Source organism: Bos indicus x Bos taurus, chromosome 6, assembly GCF_003369695.1.
Source record: "Bos indicus x Bos taurus breed Angus x Brahman F1 hybrid chromosome 6, Bos_hybrid_MaternalHap_v2.0, whole genome shotgun sequence".
Taxonomy (NCBI): Eukaryota; Metazoa; Chordata; class Mammalia; order Artiodactyla; family Bovidae; genus Bos; species Bos indicus x Bos taurus.
This window is the reverse complement of record NC_040081.1, coordinates 57,055,908-57,073,585: the sequence shown is the minus strand read 5'-3', so window position 1 is coordinate 57,073,585 and position 17,678 is coordinate 57,055,908. Positions and strand designations below refer to the sequence as shown.

Genomic DNA, 17,678 nt, shown 5'->3' with positions numbered 1-17,678 from the left:
CCAGGAACTTTATTAACTATATCAGGAAGAGGAATTTAAGTTCAAGAAGGGCGAAGGGAAGAAAGAAGAGGGAAGGGCACTGGCAGTCACCCGGAGCCCAGGACATGCCAGCCTGGCCTGCCCATTGTTCTGTAAACCCTCCCAGGGTCGAGAAGCTCAAGCTGATGAGATGGTGGCTGGAGAGGGAAGAGGCTGGCAGGTGGTGGAAAAGGAAGCACGGTGACACGTAAACTCACAGCAGTCAGGTAGGGGGCGCTGTGGGCGCCACGCTCAGGGCCTGACTTGATGGGATCCCACGTCATAACAACAACCAGTGGCCACATGTGGCACTCACAGTGGCCCGAGAGTAGAGGTGGCCGAGGCCAACTGAACCAGCATGTAACCTACCCACAGACTGGCTTTTACTCAGCATTTATGCCATACAGCCCATCTCAGTGTACTTCTCTAACTTCCATGAGAAGAAAACCCAACTTTCTTCCCAAGTGGAGTTAAATTCTAAATATGATAAGCCTCAGTTGGCACCAACACTGGTTGCCAGAATTAACTTTTCCTTGTAATTTGTAAATGCATTCAGGCTTGTTTTGGGGTTTTCTTTTATGGGTTTGCCCCCACCCCCACCTCTAAGCAGGGCCAATATCTAAATAGAAAGAAAAGACCTCCAGCTGGGCTCCTTTCTCCCAACAAGCTTTGCAAGCTTTGCGGCATCTTCCTTGGATACGGTTCAGCTGGGGGCCTTCCCTGTATTCCAGGAGGAATTTCTGCGTCCTCACAGAGGGGCCCTTTGTTGTCTGAGGTTGTGAGAAGTTAACCACTACTTTGCACAAGGAAATATCTTTTCCCTCTGTGAAGCAATGATCAAAGAAGAATGCCATTTAAACCAAGGAAAAACAAAACTGTGATTTATCTCTAGAATCTCTATGGGAAAAAAGAAAGGCCCTAATTACTTCAGTAACACATCAGCTGCAGTAGAAAGTGTAAAATTCACTCATCTATTGATGGATTTAAGTTTAGTCCTTGATGCAAAGTCTAAGTGCTTTTTTAAAAAGCATACAAACATTTTTCTTTTTTCCCCTTTTGCAGCTGCTCTGCTCACAAATACCTCCAATCTTTTTCAAATGCTTTAAGAATTTTTTCACTAAAAATATATTTGTATGTGTACATATTTATATATAAAATAGATATAATTACACAGACATATGCACAAATACATATAAGCACACAAAGTTTAGGAAAAGTGTGGGAAGAAGCCTTAGTCAAGGAATCTAACTTGGGTTAGGTGCTCAGTTTTTTCTCAGGATTTATTTTAGTCTATGTCCATTTGCATATCCATTTTACACAATATATAACAACTTCATGTATTGCTTTTTTCCCCTTTAACATTATATTTTGAGCCTTTTCCATGACAATCCATAATGTCCATAATGATTTTTTTAAATGGCTGCAAATTATTCCAATTAATTATGCCAGTTAACCATTTCTCTCTATTGCTTAACATTTCTGGAACTTTCCATTTTTGTTAAAGTCACCCTCCTTGCAGTTTCCAAGTTCCAAGTCTGTGGTGCCAACCATAAGCTTTATATAATTGTAACAAGTGACCTGATTTCGATTTTCTTTGCCTCTCAATTTCTTAATTTTCTTCTGACACAAAGTAAAGATCTATAGGACCAAGCTGTTAAGAGACAGCAGGAGGCTGTTTCTCCATCACAAACCAGGCAATGCTGCATCCATAAGGCATCACCGCTCTTCAGAGCTTTATCCAGGTGAAAGCAAAGGGAACCTGCCTAGCCATCACCTATCCAGGCAGAAATCCTCTTTTACCAAACAGTTAAAAACCCCGCACAGTAGATGCCAGGGAATCAGACCTGAATCCTTATTGTTTAGTCGCTAAGTCGTATCTGACTCGTTGTGACCCCATGGACTGTAGCCTGACAGGCACTTCTGTCCATGGGATTTCCCAGGCAAGAATATGAGCGTGGGTTGCCATTTCCTTCTCCAGGGGATCCTCCTGACACAAGGACCCTCATCTCTTGGTTGGCAGGCAGTGGATTCTTTGCCACCAAGCCACCTGGGAAGCCTGACCTGTATTCTTAACTTCTATGAATGTTATCTTTTTTCTCTCTTTGCAGCACAAGCTCTTCCCAGGTGGCGGTCACAAGGTATGTCCCTCTTAACAGCAGGGGCCCCAGGAGAAATGGCTGTAAACCATCCTGCAAACCTGCTTATGCCAATGCCCTTTGGATATTACCTTTTTCTATTTATAAAGTCTGATTCTGTATCAGTTTTTTCACAGATGTGGCATAAGAGATGTGTCTCAGATGTACATGCTGACTCTCACACCTTCATTTACCAAGGGCAGGTGAGGGGGGACGGAACAGGAGGCAGGGCCCGGGGGCCAAGTCACCACAGTTGTAGGGCTGGCAGTTCATTTGTGAACGGGAGCTCGGGGAAATTGTGGGCACAGGACTCTTTACTAGGCCCAGGGATGGCAGTGTAGTTACACTCATCAGATGTTCAAAACCCAAACTTGGGCTCCAAATTGGAGGCAAGACTGCGTGAGTGTGTGTGTGTGTATGTGTGGTGGTAGTGATGGTATCTGACACTTGAACACCCAGTTTGCGTTTGGTGCTTGACATTCATTATTTCGTCTTCTTCCCGTAACTTGGAGATACGCATTACTAGCTCCATCTTATGAATATAGAGAATGGTTTAGCAAGCTTAACTAACTCATATAAGGTTACACAACTAGCAAATGGTGGAGCTGGGCTTCAGAAAGTTTTTCATTTATATCATGGGGTCTTCCTTATGACAGGGTTTCTGTCATAAAGCCTATCATCATCGGGGCAGGTAGGAAGTATGGGAACATGGGATACAGGAGGTCAAATAACCCAGGCTTCCCATTCATGGAGGGCCTCAATGTAGACTCTTGACCACTATCTCCAAATATACAACCAGAGCTACATGGACAGGACTGAAAGAAGACAATGTTTATCACACAGCTTTGAACTTCAGCCCCATGTTTCCATAGTAGATTTCCTACAGTTCCCAATGAACTAATACTTTCCATACAAATAGGAAAATTTTATCACCTTTATGCATGTATGCAATATTGCAGATCTGTACATGAAAGCTTTTAAAATATTCTCTAATTTTTATTATCTCATTCTGTCATTATTTTACTACTTTAATATACCAAGAACCTTGAAGAGAACAATAAAAAAGTAATCCAGACCTCTTTCAACCTCTGAATGACTTGATCTGACATTATGGCTGTTCTAGAAAAATCAGGCTGTATATTCACCCTAAGTCAGACTTATGGGGAATTACTTCATGGGAAATTTTCAGAGCTGAAATTTTCAGCTCTCATCTATCTGTTGTAGGGACTTCACTGTTTGTGATTCTGTAAGTATCTGCATCTTAAGAACCTTAAGAGCTGTTAACCATGGATTACATACTTGGTATTGACATAGTGAAAAAGCCGGCTTAAAACTCAGTATCAAAAAAACTAAGATCATGGCATCCGATTCCATCACTTCATGGAAAATAGAAGGGGAAGAGGTAGAAGCAGTGATAGATTTCCTCTTCTTGGGCTCTAAAATCACTGTGATGGTGACCACAACCATGAAATTAGAAGATGATTTTTTCTTGGCAGGAAAGCTATGACAAACCTAGAGTGTGTTAAAAAGCAAAGACATCACTTTGCCAACAAAGGTCCATATAGTCAAGGCTATGGTCCTTCCAGTAGTCACGTATAGACGTGAGAGTTGGACAATAAAGAAGGCAGAGCACCAAAGAATTGATGCTTTCAAACTGTGGTGCTGGAGAAGACTCTTGAGAGTCCCTTGGACATCAAGGAGATCAAACCAGTCAATATTAAAGGAAACCAACCCTGAATACTCTTTGGAAGGACTGATGCTGAAGCTGAAGCTCTAATACTTTGGCCACCTGATGCAAACAGCTGACTCATTGGAAAAGACACCGATGCTTAGAAAGATTGAAGGTAGAAAGAGAAGAGAGTGACAGAGGATGAGATAGTTGGCTGGCATCACCGATACAATGGACATGAATTTGGGTAAACTCTGGGAGATGGTGAGGGACAGAGAAGCCTGGCATGCTGCAGTCCACGGGGTCGAGAAGTTGGACATGACTTGGTGAATGAACAACAACAACACTGACATAGGTAAGTAATCAATCACCAGTAGCTGTTATAATGATTCTATTGCTAAGGGCAAGAGCTCCTGGGCAAGGGCTCTGCTATAAGAGCCCATCACTCTCTGCCCCAAACTGGCCAGCCGTGCCATGACTAACTGAAACTCCATGTATTAAAAAAGGAACTTGAACATGTCAGTTAAGTTGTCCTGAGACTTCCCTGGTGGTCCAATGGTAAAGAATTCACCTTCCAATGCAGAGAACATGAGTTTGATCCCTGGTTGAGCAGATCCTGAAGTAGGAAATGGCAACCCACTCCAGTATTCCTGCCTGGAAAATTCCATGGACAGAGGAGCCTGGTGGGCTATAGTCTGTGGGGTCATAAAGAGTCGGACACGATTGAGCACGTATGCCATCCATCCTTATGGAGAACTAAGATCCCACATGCTTCAGGTCTACTAAGCCCACGTGCTGCAACTGCTGAGCCTGTGCTCCACAACTAGAGAGACGCCTACGTGCCACACCAAAGAGCCTGCATGCAGCAATGAAGATCTCAGGTGCTGCAACTCAGACTCGAGGCACCCAAATAAATAATTACATAAATATTAAAAAAAATATTAAGCATCCCTGGCTAGTGAAAGTTGCTCAGTCATGTCCAACTCTTTGACACCCCATGGATTGTCCATGGAATTCTCCAGGCCAGAATACTGGAGTGGGTAGCCTTTCCCTTCTCCAGGGGATCTTCCCAACCCAGAGACTGAACCCAGGTCTCCCGAACTGCAGTGGATTCCTTACCAGCTGTCCCTGGCTAACTGTCTCCAAGTTTACAGTGAGATTTATGGTGTTACTGACACTCTGGTTAAGTTCTTAGTCTTAGCAGAGAGACAGTAAGAACAAAGAAATAGCTATTAAACTGCTCTGAATAAAGATTAAAGTTAGGATCACAGCATTTTGTGGTGGGAAGCCCTGAGAAAAATTACTCTAGCCCACATGTACTATGGATTGGGACCTGCAGCCCTGAGAAGCTAAGTGATGCCCAGCAATAATTTTTCTGAACCACGCTGCTGTCCTTGTAGAGGTCTAAAGTAAGGGTCAGGCTACCTGATTTTGCTACATAAACTTTTCTTGGAATACAGGTATGCCCATTCATTGAGGAGTTGTTTCTGGCTGCTTTCAAGCTACATAGCAGTGTTGAGTAGTGGTGACAGACACTGTACGACCCACAAATCCTAAAATATTTGCTTACTTTCTGGCCCTCTACAAAGTGCTGACTCTAGCTGTAAAGGATGAACAAAGTATATGAGGAGGAACCAAAGCATGCCAGAATCATGTGAGTGAACCTGAAGTAGGTCTCTGGAGGCCTGCCAATGGGCACCTGAGTGAGCTTGGGAGCGGGCTCTCCAGCTCACATGCAGCCTGGAGATGACCATGGCTCTGGTCAACAGCTGGACTATAACCCCAAGAGAGACCTTGAACCAGAGGTGCCCTGTTAAATTGTGCTTGGGTCCTGTGAGATAACAAATGTTCATTGTTTTAAGCTAGTAATTTGGGGGGGGATTACTGTATTACACAGCAATAGATAACTAATACAGCTGTGGCACTGGTGGTAGACAACCTGCCTGCCAATGCAGGAGACATCAGAGACACAGGTTTGATCCCTGGGTGGAGAAAACCCCCTGGAGGAGGGCATGGCAACCCACTCCAGTATTCCTGTCTGGAGATCCCATCGACAGAGGAGTCCGGTAGGTAACAGTCCATACAGTTAGTTGCAAAGAGTTAGACATGACTAAAGTGACTTTCACTAAAGTGAAAGATGATGCTGTGAAAGTGCTGCACTCAATATGCCAGCAAATTTGGAAAACTCAGCAGTGGCCACAGGACTGGAAAAGGTCAGTTTTCATTCCAGTCCCAAAGAAAGGCAATGCCAAAGAATGCTCAAACTACCGCACAATTGCACTCATCTCACACGCTAGTAAAGTAATGCTCAAAATTCTCCAAGCCAGGCTTCAGCAATATGTGAACCGTGAACTTCCTGATGTTCAAGCTGGTTTTAGAAAAGGCAGAGGAACCAGAGATCAAATTGCCAACATCTGCTGGATCATGGAAAAAGCAAGAGAATTCCAGAAAAACATCTATTTCTGCTGTATTGCCTGTGCCAAAGCCTTTGACTATGTGGATCACAATAAACTGTGGAAAATTCTGAAAGAGATGGGAATACCAGACCACCTGACCTGCCTCTTGAGAAACCAATATGCTGGTCAGTTCTAAACAGTTAGAACTGGACATGGAACAACAGACTGGTTCCAAATAGGAAAAGGAGTACGTCAAGGCTGTATATTATCACCCTGCTTATTTAACTTATATGCAGAATACATCATGAGAAATGCTGGACTGGAAGAAACACAAGCTGGAATCAAGATTGCCGGGAGAAATATCAATAACCTCAGATATGCAGATGACACCACCCTTATGGCAGAAAGTGAAGAGGAACTCAAAAGCCTCTTGATGAAAGTGAAGGAGGAGAGTGAAAAAGTTGGCTTAAAGCTCAACATTCAGAAAACGAAGATCATGGCATCCGGTCCCATCACTTCAAGGGAAATAGATGGGGAAACAGTGAAAACAGTGTCAGACTTTATTTTTTTGGGCTCCAAAATCACTGCAGATGGTGACTGCAGCCATGAAATTAAAAGACGCTTACTCCTTGGAAGGAAAGTTATGACCAACCTAGATAGCATATTCAAAAGCAGAGACATTACTTTGCCAACAAAGGTCTGTCTAGTCAAGGCTGTGGTTTTTCCTGTAGTCATGTATGGATGTGAGAATTGGACTGTGAAGAAGGCTGAGCGCCGAAGAATTGATGCTTTTGAACTGTGGTGTTGGAGAAGACTCTTGAGAGTCCCTTGGACTGCAAGGAGATCCAACCAGTCCATTCTGAAGGAGATCAGCCCTGGGATTTCTTTGGAGGGAATGATGCTAAAGCTGAAACTCCAGTACTTTGGCCACCTCATGCAAAGAGTTAACTCATTGGAAAAGACTCTGATGCTGGGAGGGATTGGGGGCAGGAGGAGAAGGGGACGACAGAGGATGAGATGGCTGGATGGCATCACCGGCTCAATGGACATGAGTTTGAGTGAACTCCGGGAGTTGGTGATGGACAGGGAGGCCTGGCATGCTGCAATTCATGGGGTCGCAAAAAGTCGGACACGACTGAGCAACTGAACTGAACTGAACTGAGGTCAAGAAATGGCTTCAGGGTTCAGAAGACACCCCAACTGTGACCACACTTTAATGGACTCCCAGGATCTTCCTGGACATGGGTTCTCATGATTTAAGTTCCTAGACTTGATGGTGCCATTACATCAGTGTGTGCTCATCCTCTAGGAAAGTATTATCTATCTAATCTGCTCAGACTGCAGCCAAATGATTTAAATTGTATGTTTCTTGGAGCAATGATTTTTCAAAAGTTAAAAAAAAAATGAGTACATCTGTATGGGTTACATATTTCATCTTGCTTCCTTAAATGTCACACACACGAATACCAAAAACCAATAGAGCTTCTCTTCCAAGCAACAATAAAATCCCAAGAGACTAAAAACTTTCTCAGATTTCCTTTAAGTTAGGTAAAATGGACACCACCCTCCCAAATAAAGAACTTAATATATTTTTCATGTCAAAACCAGAAAAAAGAAGATGCTTAATAATCACTCAAAAAATGTGCACTATATTTCTCACCATTACTTAGCAATCCACTTACTTTTCTAAGGGAACTGAGAACTCTGCAGACATGGTCTGTCTCCATTAAGATGCCTGTCCAAACTTGAGTCAAATATATCTTGCTCAGTTATTATTTTTATCTTTTCCATTTAAGCATTCCTAATCCTATGTAAGCAATTTTCCAGAAAATAATGGAAACTTCCCTAGTGGTTTTTTTCCTTCCTTCATTTCTTTCATTAATAAATATTAGATGTCCATAAGATTAAGGTTAAAAGATTCTTCCTTCTTGGAAGAACAGCTATGATAAAACTAGACAGTGTATTAGAAAGCAGAGACATCACTTTGCCAACAAAAGTCCATATAGTCAAAGCTATGGTTTTTCCAGTAGTCATGTACAGATGTGAGAACTGGACCATAAAGAAGGCTGAGCACCGAAGAATCGATGCTTTTGAACTGTAGTGCTGCAGAAGCCTCTTGAGAGTCCCTTGGAAAGCAAGGAGATCACACCAGTCAATCTTAAAGAAAATCAACCCTGAATATTCATTGGAAGGACTGGTGTTGAAGCTGAGGCTCCAATGCTTTGGCTACCTGATGTGAAGAGCCGACTCACTGGAAAAGATCTTGATGCTGGGAAAGATTAAGGTCAGGATGAGATGGTTGGATGGCATCACTGACTCGATGGACATGAGTTTGAGTAAGCTCTGGGAGCTGGTGATGGACAGGGAAGCCTGATGTGCTGCAGTACATGGGGTCGCAAAGAGTTGGACACGACTGAGCGACTGAACTGAAATTAACTGAACTGACAATGGGCATGTTGCTGTTTCTAGCATGATTACAAGGTTTAGAGTAATGCATACAAAGTTCCTAAAATACTGCCTCAAACATAACTAGGTCTGAAGATGGCGGCAGGGTCACTGAAAAGACTCCTTTTCTGGACACACATGGACCCTTTAGGACACTGCTTCTTCTCTTAATAGAGATGTGCTTTGCAAATGTGACTGTGAGTGAGTCAGAGCAAGCCAGGTCACAACAAGATTTCGTAGGTGTATGCAAGATGGTTACTTGGCTCCCTCAAAGCACTATTTCATCTCTTCTCAGAAAATTAAAAAAATAGTGAAGGAAAACTTGTAATTGGGAGTGTTTTAGTAGACCCAAAGGGCAACTTCTATGGTAGATATTCTATGTTGAATCATGGGCATGAGTTTTCTCCAGTGAAATCAGCATAGATAATGGTCATGCGGGGAGGGTCTTGTTTAGATGAATGATAAACTCTCTTAAAGAGTATTTGAGACTTTCAAAAACATGCTGCCCTGGAACATCTACCAATACATTTGGGATTCCAAGCCTCTTTAGACCCTTTCTTTTTTTTAAGTAGGTATTTAAAAATTACAAATCCAAAAGGCTTATATATATGTATTTTTTTTTAATGTGGAATAGGAGTAATGAAAGGTGAAAAAGTGTTAGTCGCTCAGTCATGTCAGACTTTTTGTGACTACATGGACTGTAGCCTGCCAGGCCCCCCTGTTCATGGGATTTCCCAGGCAAGAATAGTGGAATGTTGGGTATTAGCTGCAGCATGAGAACTTTTAATTGAGGCATGTGGGATTTAGTTCCCTGACCAGGAATTGAACACCAGCCCACTGCATTGGAAGCTCGGAGTCTTAGCCATTGGACCACTAGGGAAGTTCCCCCCTCATGCCTTCTTCAGTTCAGTTCAGTCGCTCAGTCGTGTCTGACTCTTCACGACCCCATGAATCGCAGCACGCCAGGCCTCCCTGTCCATCACCAACTACCGGAGTTCACTCAGACTCAAGTCCATCGAGTCAGTGATGCCATCCAGCCATCTCATCCTCTGTCGTCCCCTTCTCCTCCTGCCCCCAATCCCTCCCAGCATCAGAGTCTTTCCCAATGAGTTAACTCTTCGCATGAGGTGGCCAAAGTACTGGAGTTTCAGCTTTAGCATCATTCCCTCCAAAGAAATCCCAGGGCTGATCTCCTTCAGAATGGACTGGTTGGATCTCCTTGCAGTCCAAGGGACTCTCAAGAGTCTTCTCCAACACCACAGTTCAAAAGCATCAATTCTTCGGCGCTCAGCCTTCTTCACAGTCCAACTCTCACATCCATACATGACCACAGGAAAAACCATAGCCTTGACTAGACAGACCTTTGTTGGCAAAGTAATGTCTCTGCTTTTGAAAATGCTATCTAGGTTGGTCATAACTTTCCTTCCAAGGAGCAAGCGACTTTTAATTTCATGGCTGCAGTCACCATCTGCAGTGATTTTGGAGCCCCCCAAAATAAAGTCTGACACTGTTTTCACTGTTTCCCCATCTATTTCCCATGAAGTGATGGGACCAGATGCCATGCCTTCTAATAGGAAGGTAAATAGGCTGAACTGATTCCATATTTCCCCCTCTAGAATATAGCATTTTCTTCTAAGAATAAAAAGAACAGCCCATTTGTTATGCTTATTAATCAGGTCAAATCTAAAGGAAGTCAGGATTCCAAGATCTCACTTGTCTTTTTCTTTCATATGCATTTAGAAACCTTATTCTTTATTCTGAATTTCAAGGACACCAAGGATTAACTGTCAAGCCATGGGCAATTTCAGCAAATGCTATGCATTTCAAGCACAGAAGGGATAACAGAGCTACTGGGAGTTAGCTTAACCTTAAGATATAAGAAAATTATAACACAATACTACATGATCATATGGTAAGAAGATACAAAGGAAGGAATATATATGAATTTCAAAGCTAGAAATACTAAAAGAATAAAATTAATGACTGTAATCTAAAGTACCTAGTTATAGTTACGTAGCACATTATTAAAGACAATTTGATATGTGTTTCTGGGGAAATCACAGAATTTAACCTAGAAACATTTTATGCATAAGGACTTTAGGTAATATACTGTTAAATTTAAACATCATTCAAATTCATAAATTTCAGTGAGAGCTGCTATATCATCATGCTTCATAAAAACTCAAGCTAGGTTCCTGAGTGGGAAACATTCTAAATGGGAAAAAAAAAAAGCACAAAATATGATTAACCAAATATGACAAGCTGTCAGAATTAAAACCTCAAACTATAAGCATTGAACCAGATTACCTAAATTAAATTTTTAAGAGTAATAATAATAAAATGTATGTGTGTGCACACACAAACTTAAGCTTGAACAAAGTGGGAAGTTTTTCTCTCCTGGTGGAGTTTACATAATGTATACTGGGCTAGAACTGTTGATGAAGATACTTCCTTAAACTACAGTGTCTTTAAATTTGAGTACACACTACTAAACCATATAATGTTAAGTTTGGAAGGAATGCAAAGTAGATGTATCAGTTCAGCTCAGTTCAGTCGCTCAGTCGTGTCTGACTCTTTGCGACCCCATGGACTGCAGCACACCAGGCTTCCCTGTCCATCACCAACTCCAGAAGCCTGCTCACACTCATGTCCATCGAGTTGATGATGCCATCCAACCGTCTCATCCTCTGTTGTCCCCTTCTCCTCTTGCCTTCAATCTTGCCCAGCATCAGGGTCTTTTCCAATGAGTCAGTTCTTTGCATCAGGTGGCCAAAGTATTGGAGTTTCAGCTTCAGCATCAGTCATTCCAATGAATATTCAGGACTGATCTCCTTTAGGATGGACTGGTTGGATCTCCTTGCAGTCCAAAGGACTCTCAAGAGTCTTCTCCAACACCACAGTTCAAAAGCATCAATTCTTCAGTGCTTAGCTTTCTTTATAGTCCAATTCTTACATCCACACATGACTACTGGAAAAACCATAGCTTTGACTAGATGGACCTTTGTTGGCAAAGTAATGTCTCTGCTTTTTAATATGCTGCCTAGGTTTGACATAGCTTTTCTTCCAAGGAGCAAGTGTCTTCTAATTTTATGGCTGCAGTCACCATCTGCAGTGATTTTGGAGCCCCTCAAAATAAAGTCTGTCATTGTTTCCATTGTTTCCCCATCTATTTGCCATGAAGTGATGGGACTGGATGCCATAATCTTAGTTTTCTGAACGTTGAGTTTTAAGCCAACTTTTTCACTCTCCTCTTTCACTTTCATCAAGAGGATCTTTAGTTCTTTGCTTTCTGCCATAAGGGTGGTGTCATCTGCGTATCTGAGGTTATGCTTTTCAAGTTAAATCCTTGAAACCTTCCTTTCCCAGCCTGTAGGGGGCACATTTCCTGCCTAGGAGAACACTGTGGTCAGTCAAGACAGACTTCCTCTCTCTGGGCAACTGCAGAGGAACTGGGGATTTTGTGTGAAATTGTTTTTTCTGAAACTTTTTTTTTCTTTCTTTTGTTGCTTCACCAGGGTTTTGACCTCATCAGACCTACACTGGAGCAGTTCTACTAGTTCTTTTTCTTCCTCTTCCCCAGAGAGGTGCTCTAAAAGCTTACATCTCAGGGTTAAAATCCTAGCATGTTCTTGGAACTTTACACACCTGTGCAATAGTTAAACGCCAAACAGAAAATCCAGCCTTGGGCCTTCTTGGCTGGGGTGTGGCCACAGGTTGGCTGTGTGGCTGATTGCTATTGCTAAACAAACCCAAACTCGAAGCCCGGACTGCTGCCAAGGGGTAGTGATTACAGAGTATACCCCTCTGTATACAGAGTATACCCCATACAGTGATTACGGTATGCCCCTCCTTGCTGACGACTCGAACGAGAGCATGAGGTTCCTTTAGTCAAAGCTCTTCAACTCCCACAGTGCTTTGCCACCATTAGTATTCAAGCAGTACCTGGAATAAAAACAAACCCAGTGCTCACTGTCCTGGAGTTGGGACTCGTCATTAAATTCAGTAGAAACGGACAAACACAATTTAAAAAATTCTGAATGAAGCCCAAAATCACCATTTCTATTTGTATATTATGATTCGTAATTCAGGCCTAACTTCTGATGAAGCCTAACGTATGTTACAGCCGAGGCTGGGAATTGACATTGAAAAAAGAAATACTATAAAAATGTATACTATTTCCCTCACTTGTTGCAAATTGCCTTGAATCATTTCAAGTGAGCTAGGCAGTTTTTTAATGTTGTTAGGTTTTTAATCTACTGAGGCACTTTAGAACTCTGATGGAAATATGAAATCCTCAGGCCCCATATTTCGTAAAATATTGCCATGCGTGCTCAATCACTCAGTCATGTCAGATTCTGTGTGACCTCATGGACTGTAACCCACCAGGCTCCTCTGTCCATGGGATTCTCCAGGCAAGAATACTAGAGTGGGTTGCCATTTCCTCCTCCAGGGGATCTTCCTGACCCAGGGATCGAACCCATGTCTCCTGCATCTCCTGCACTGCAGGTGGATTCTTTACTGTTGAGTCACTGGGGAAGCCAAATATTGCCATAAATTTAAACAATTAAAAGATATTATACATACGTAAGTATATATATCTACAACTGTGCTGGCCATTGTGGAAAAATGATCACTCTTTCCAAGAATTTTATAATCTGATTAAGAAGCCAAATCCAATACATGAAGCAATCTGATGGTAACTAAACATAAGAAAACATGGAGTCCAGTGTGAAGGTTGATGCCAGTTCTCAACTTAGCTCCGCCTGCATCCACTCTCTGGTCTAAGAATTTACACATCCTCTTTACACATCCTCTTGGCTCTACAACTTAATTTACTTCACCATACACAGTATGATACAAATGTTTTGTTTATTAAACTTTAGGGGGTAGTGAGAAATTTACATTTCAGGGTGATCAACTAGTACTTAATCAGGAAGTCCAAACATAAAATAAGTCATTAAATGCAAATCCACTGTCCATTTATTATGATATGAATTGGTGAATGGCATAAATGGGTTTTCATTGGTGAAGTCACTGATATATTAACCAGGAAAATAAATGTTAGAAATAGACACTACTTGTGGGATTTAAGGGACACAGTCATGGCTTCCTTGGCTTCATGTAAACAGGGAGTAGAATCTAGAGTTTACACCCTTAGGCATGTTGCATGAAGTGGATTCCCAGTCCTGTGATCTGTCATTGGATTACGTGGTTTCTGGTGCCTGATGCTGACTATCAGAGTAACAGAATCCTGTGTATGGAATATTGCCTGGCCAGACTCTATCTTTTCTGCAGGGTGGCGGCAGAACTTAGAAGGACAGAGGATTGGGGTTTCAAGTTTACAAAACAGATTGCTACTCTGCTTTGTGTCTGCTTGCAAATAAAAATGTGTGTGTGGAGAACTTGGTCTGAGACTTGCTTTCATTACATCCTAACAGGGGTGATGCTGGAGACTGGCTAATTCTCACCCACCTCAAACTTTCCTCTGGCTGCTATTCTCTAAGCTGGATCCCACTTAGTTTGGTTTTCAGATGCTTGAAAGAGCTACTTCAAGGTCAAATGCAACTTTGGCCTTTCCAGGTTATATGGCTGATTATACTGGTTTGGGCTTCCCAGGTGGCACTTGTGGTAAAGAACCCGCCTACCAATGCAGGAGACATAAGAGACTCAGGCTCAATCCCTCGGTCGGGAAGGTCCCCTGGAGGAGGGAAACCACTCCAGTATTCTTGCCTGGAGAAACCCATGGACAGAGGAGCCTGGCGGGGTACAGTCCGTAGGGTCACAAAGAGTCAGACACGACTGAAGCGACTTAGCATATGTTCACGTATACTGGTTTACTCCCATTGAATGAGGATGAGCACCCACCTCCCAGGTGATGCAAAATTTAAAACAATTCTGTACGGAGCCCTGTGGGGCTCATTCATTGCTAGTTTTCCTCCTCTGCACTAATGTCCCCTTGTTATTCTTTTCCTATCCCAGAGGAAACACATGCATGTTTGTAGAACTGAAATGAGTAATCTCTTTATCTCTATTCTCCTGTTTCAGTTTCTCTGGACTGAAAGAATTTTGGAATTGTAAACTTGGCACCTATAATTACTCCAACTTATATCTGGATTCCTCGAATCATCAGAGGCTAAAGTCCTTTGGCCTTTCCCTTTGTTAGCACCTGGGGTCCTACCTCACCCTCTACTGGAACCCAGTGTGTGCCCATTCACGCCTCTTGGACTCTCCATGGGTGATGACTGCTTTGGCCTCTCTCCATATCACCTCAGTCATTTGCCTTAGACAATGCTTCAGAAGAGGGTATCTATTTAACCTTCACTTCCTTAAAAAAAAAAAAAAAAAAAAAGCCCCTTTCTTCACTGCTTTCTTCACTGTAAAAGATGAGAAACTGTCACAGAAAGGCTTTGGATGACATAGCCAACCTCCCAGCTGGCCCCTGTGATCCCTGCCTCCTGCTATCACATCTTCGTGAGGTCCTCTTCCCACACTGACGCAGAGCTGGCCTGTGTGTTCAATAAAACAAGGTGGAAATGATGATGTGTGATTACCAAGGTTAGGTTAGGTTAGGAAAAGCATAATTGCTCCTGCAGGGGTCTTTCAAGTGGTTCGCTCTGGGAGAAGCCAGCTGCCCTGCCGTGAGGACGCTGATATGGTGGAGAGGAAATCACAGAGCCGCCTCGGAAGTGCACCCTCCAGTGCCAGTCAAGCCTCAGTGACTGAAGCCACAGCCCGATGCCTGACAGCAACCTCATGAGAGACCCCACTCTGCAAAAGCTCTCAAATTCATGACCTCTGTTTTGCTCTCACCATGAGAGAAACTTCCAGGCTTCTGCAGAGGTGGAGGAGGTGCTGCCACCCAGGTGCCTGCAGTAGGAAAAGGAGGGTGGGGTGTCACCTGCATCTTAAACACAGTTCCACCACTCCTACCATTCTGGCCTCAGAGGCCTCTCCCCTCAGCCCGAGTCCTGGAGAATTCTGAGCACCCTGCCAGGACTTCCCTGGCAGGCCAGTGGTTGAAACTCCGTGCTTCCAATTCCAGGGGCATGGGTTCAATCCTTGGTTGGGAAGCTATGATCCCACATGCTGTGTGGCCAAAATATAAGGCGGGGAGGAGGGCATGAAAGCTGATGGGATTTATTTGCCCCATTTCCAGCTTCTGGGTCAGCTTTCTCAGGTCCACTGAATGTGTGGCTACTCATCCACCTACTTTCTGTTAATAGCAGCAGCAGGTGCCTTGGATCACTGAATTAGGGAAGGTCCAGGTAATACTCGGGGTGTGCACATGCATATGTGCTCAGCCGTTTCAGTCACGTCCGACTCTTCGCGACCCCAGGGACTGCAGCCCGTCAGGCTTCTCTGTCCATGGAATTCTCTGGAATGGGTTGCCATGCCCTCCTCCAGGGGATCTTCCTGACCCAGGGATCGAACCTGAATCTCTTATGTCTCCTGCATTGGAAGGCGGGTTCCTTACCACTAGCACCACCTGGGAAGCCCAGTATTCAGGGTGGGTATCATATAAAGAGAGGAAAATGAAGGAAATGTGCATTCAGCATCCCGAGATTCCTTCAGTCTCCTTCTCACCCTCAACCTCCCAAACAATCACTGGCAGCCAGACCCTTACCCTCAGGGCAAGAGTTTGCAGGCATTTTCTAAGGGGATCTGGCCAACACAAGAGGAAAGCCCTAAAATGACTGTGATGGTGGAAGTTCCCTAACAACTAGCTCAGCCAGATCCTACAAGTCACCATCAGAAAGTGCAATCGATCTCTCACTCTCACGTTTTCATTTGGAACTTTAGTTAAACTCCCTCACTCTAACATAAATGATTATCAAATAGCTGAGGAAAACCAAAAAACAATACGGAGAGATCAGAAACTATGGAGTAAAAAGAAAATTTCAAAAAAAGATTAGTAAAGAATTCATGGAGATAAGAGAAATATATTGTCTACTGATGCAAGAAAATGATACTGTTTTAAAAAAGAGAGAATTAAGAGAACAACAACAAAAAAGCCTCTTAGGAATTAAAAATATGACAGCATAAATACAAACTTGACTTGAAAGAATTTAAGTTAAAATTGAAGAAATTAGAGTGAAAAGACAAACAGACCAGAGGAGAGCAAGAATAAGAAAAGCAGATAAATAATCCAGGAATTCCAGGAGATCTAGAGTAAAACAAAAGAAAACAAAACACCCACAGGAGAAGAAAATATCAAATATTTTCCAAGAAAATTTCTCAAAACTGGAGGGTAGATTTTCTAGATTTAAAAGGCCCAGTGAGTTTCTAGTTGTTTAGTCACCAAGCTGTGTCCGACTCTTTTGCAACCCCATGGACGGTAGCCTGCCAGGCTTCTCTGTCCATGGGATTTCCCAGGCAAGAATACTGGAAGGGGTTGCCATTTCCTTCTCCAGGGGATCTTTCCAACCCAGGGATCAAACCCATGTCTCCTACATTGGCAGTCGGATTCTGTACCACTGAGCCACCACGGAAGCCCTTGAGTTTCCTGTATAATGGATTAAAAAAACAAAAACAAAAAACACAAAAATCTGCACTGAAGTGATATCACTGTGAAATTTCCCAACATATTCAACCAACTTTCAGAGAAGAAAATACGTACACACACACACACACACACACGTGACTGGGAACTGGAGTGGTGGCTGGAATTAGAATACTTACAGCAACCGTACTGTGAACAAGGGAACAGTAGAGCAAGGTCTTCAAAATTTGGAAGAAAAAAGAAAAATCTGAGTGAAAATAATTTCCAACACAGAACTCTCTATGAAATCATGCTATCAGTCCAGTGAGGTAGAATACAGACATTTTTAGACAGGCAAGTTCTTACATAATTTTAAACTTCATATGCTTTCTGTCAGGGAGCTACTGTAGGATATAGTCCATGAAAATGAGAAAATAAAACAAGAAAAAAGAGGTCTATGAAACAGGAGCTCCAACATAGCAGACAAGTGAAGCGACCCTGTGGAACCGCAATGACAGAAGATCTCAGCAATAACC

General features: G+C 42.9%; 1 protein-coding gene across 4 annotated transcripts in view; it reads right to left on the bottom strand.

Moving 5' to 3' along the window:
* C6H4orf19 (chromosome 6 C4orf19 homolog) overlaps positions 1-17,678 on the bottom strand; it is a 79,598-nt gene that overhangs the window by 27,008 nt on the left and 34,912 nt on the right. The gene's annotated exons all lie outside the window — the stretch shown is intronic.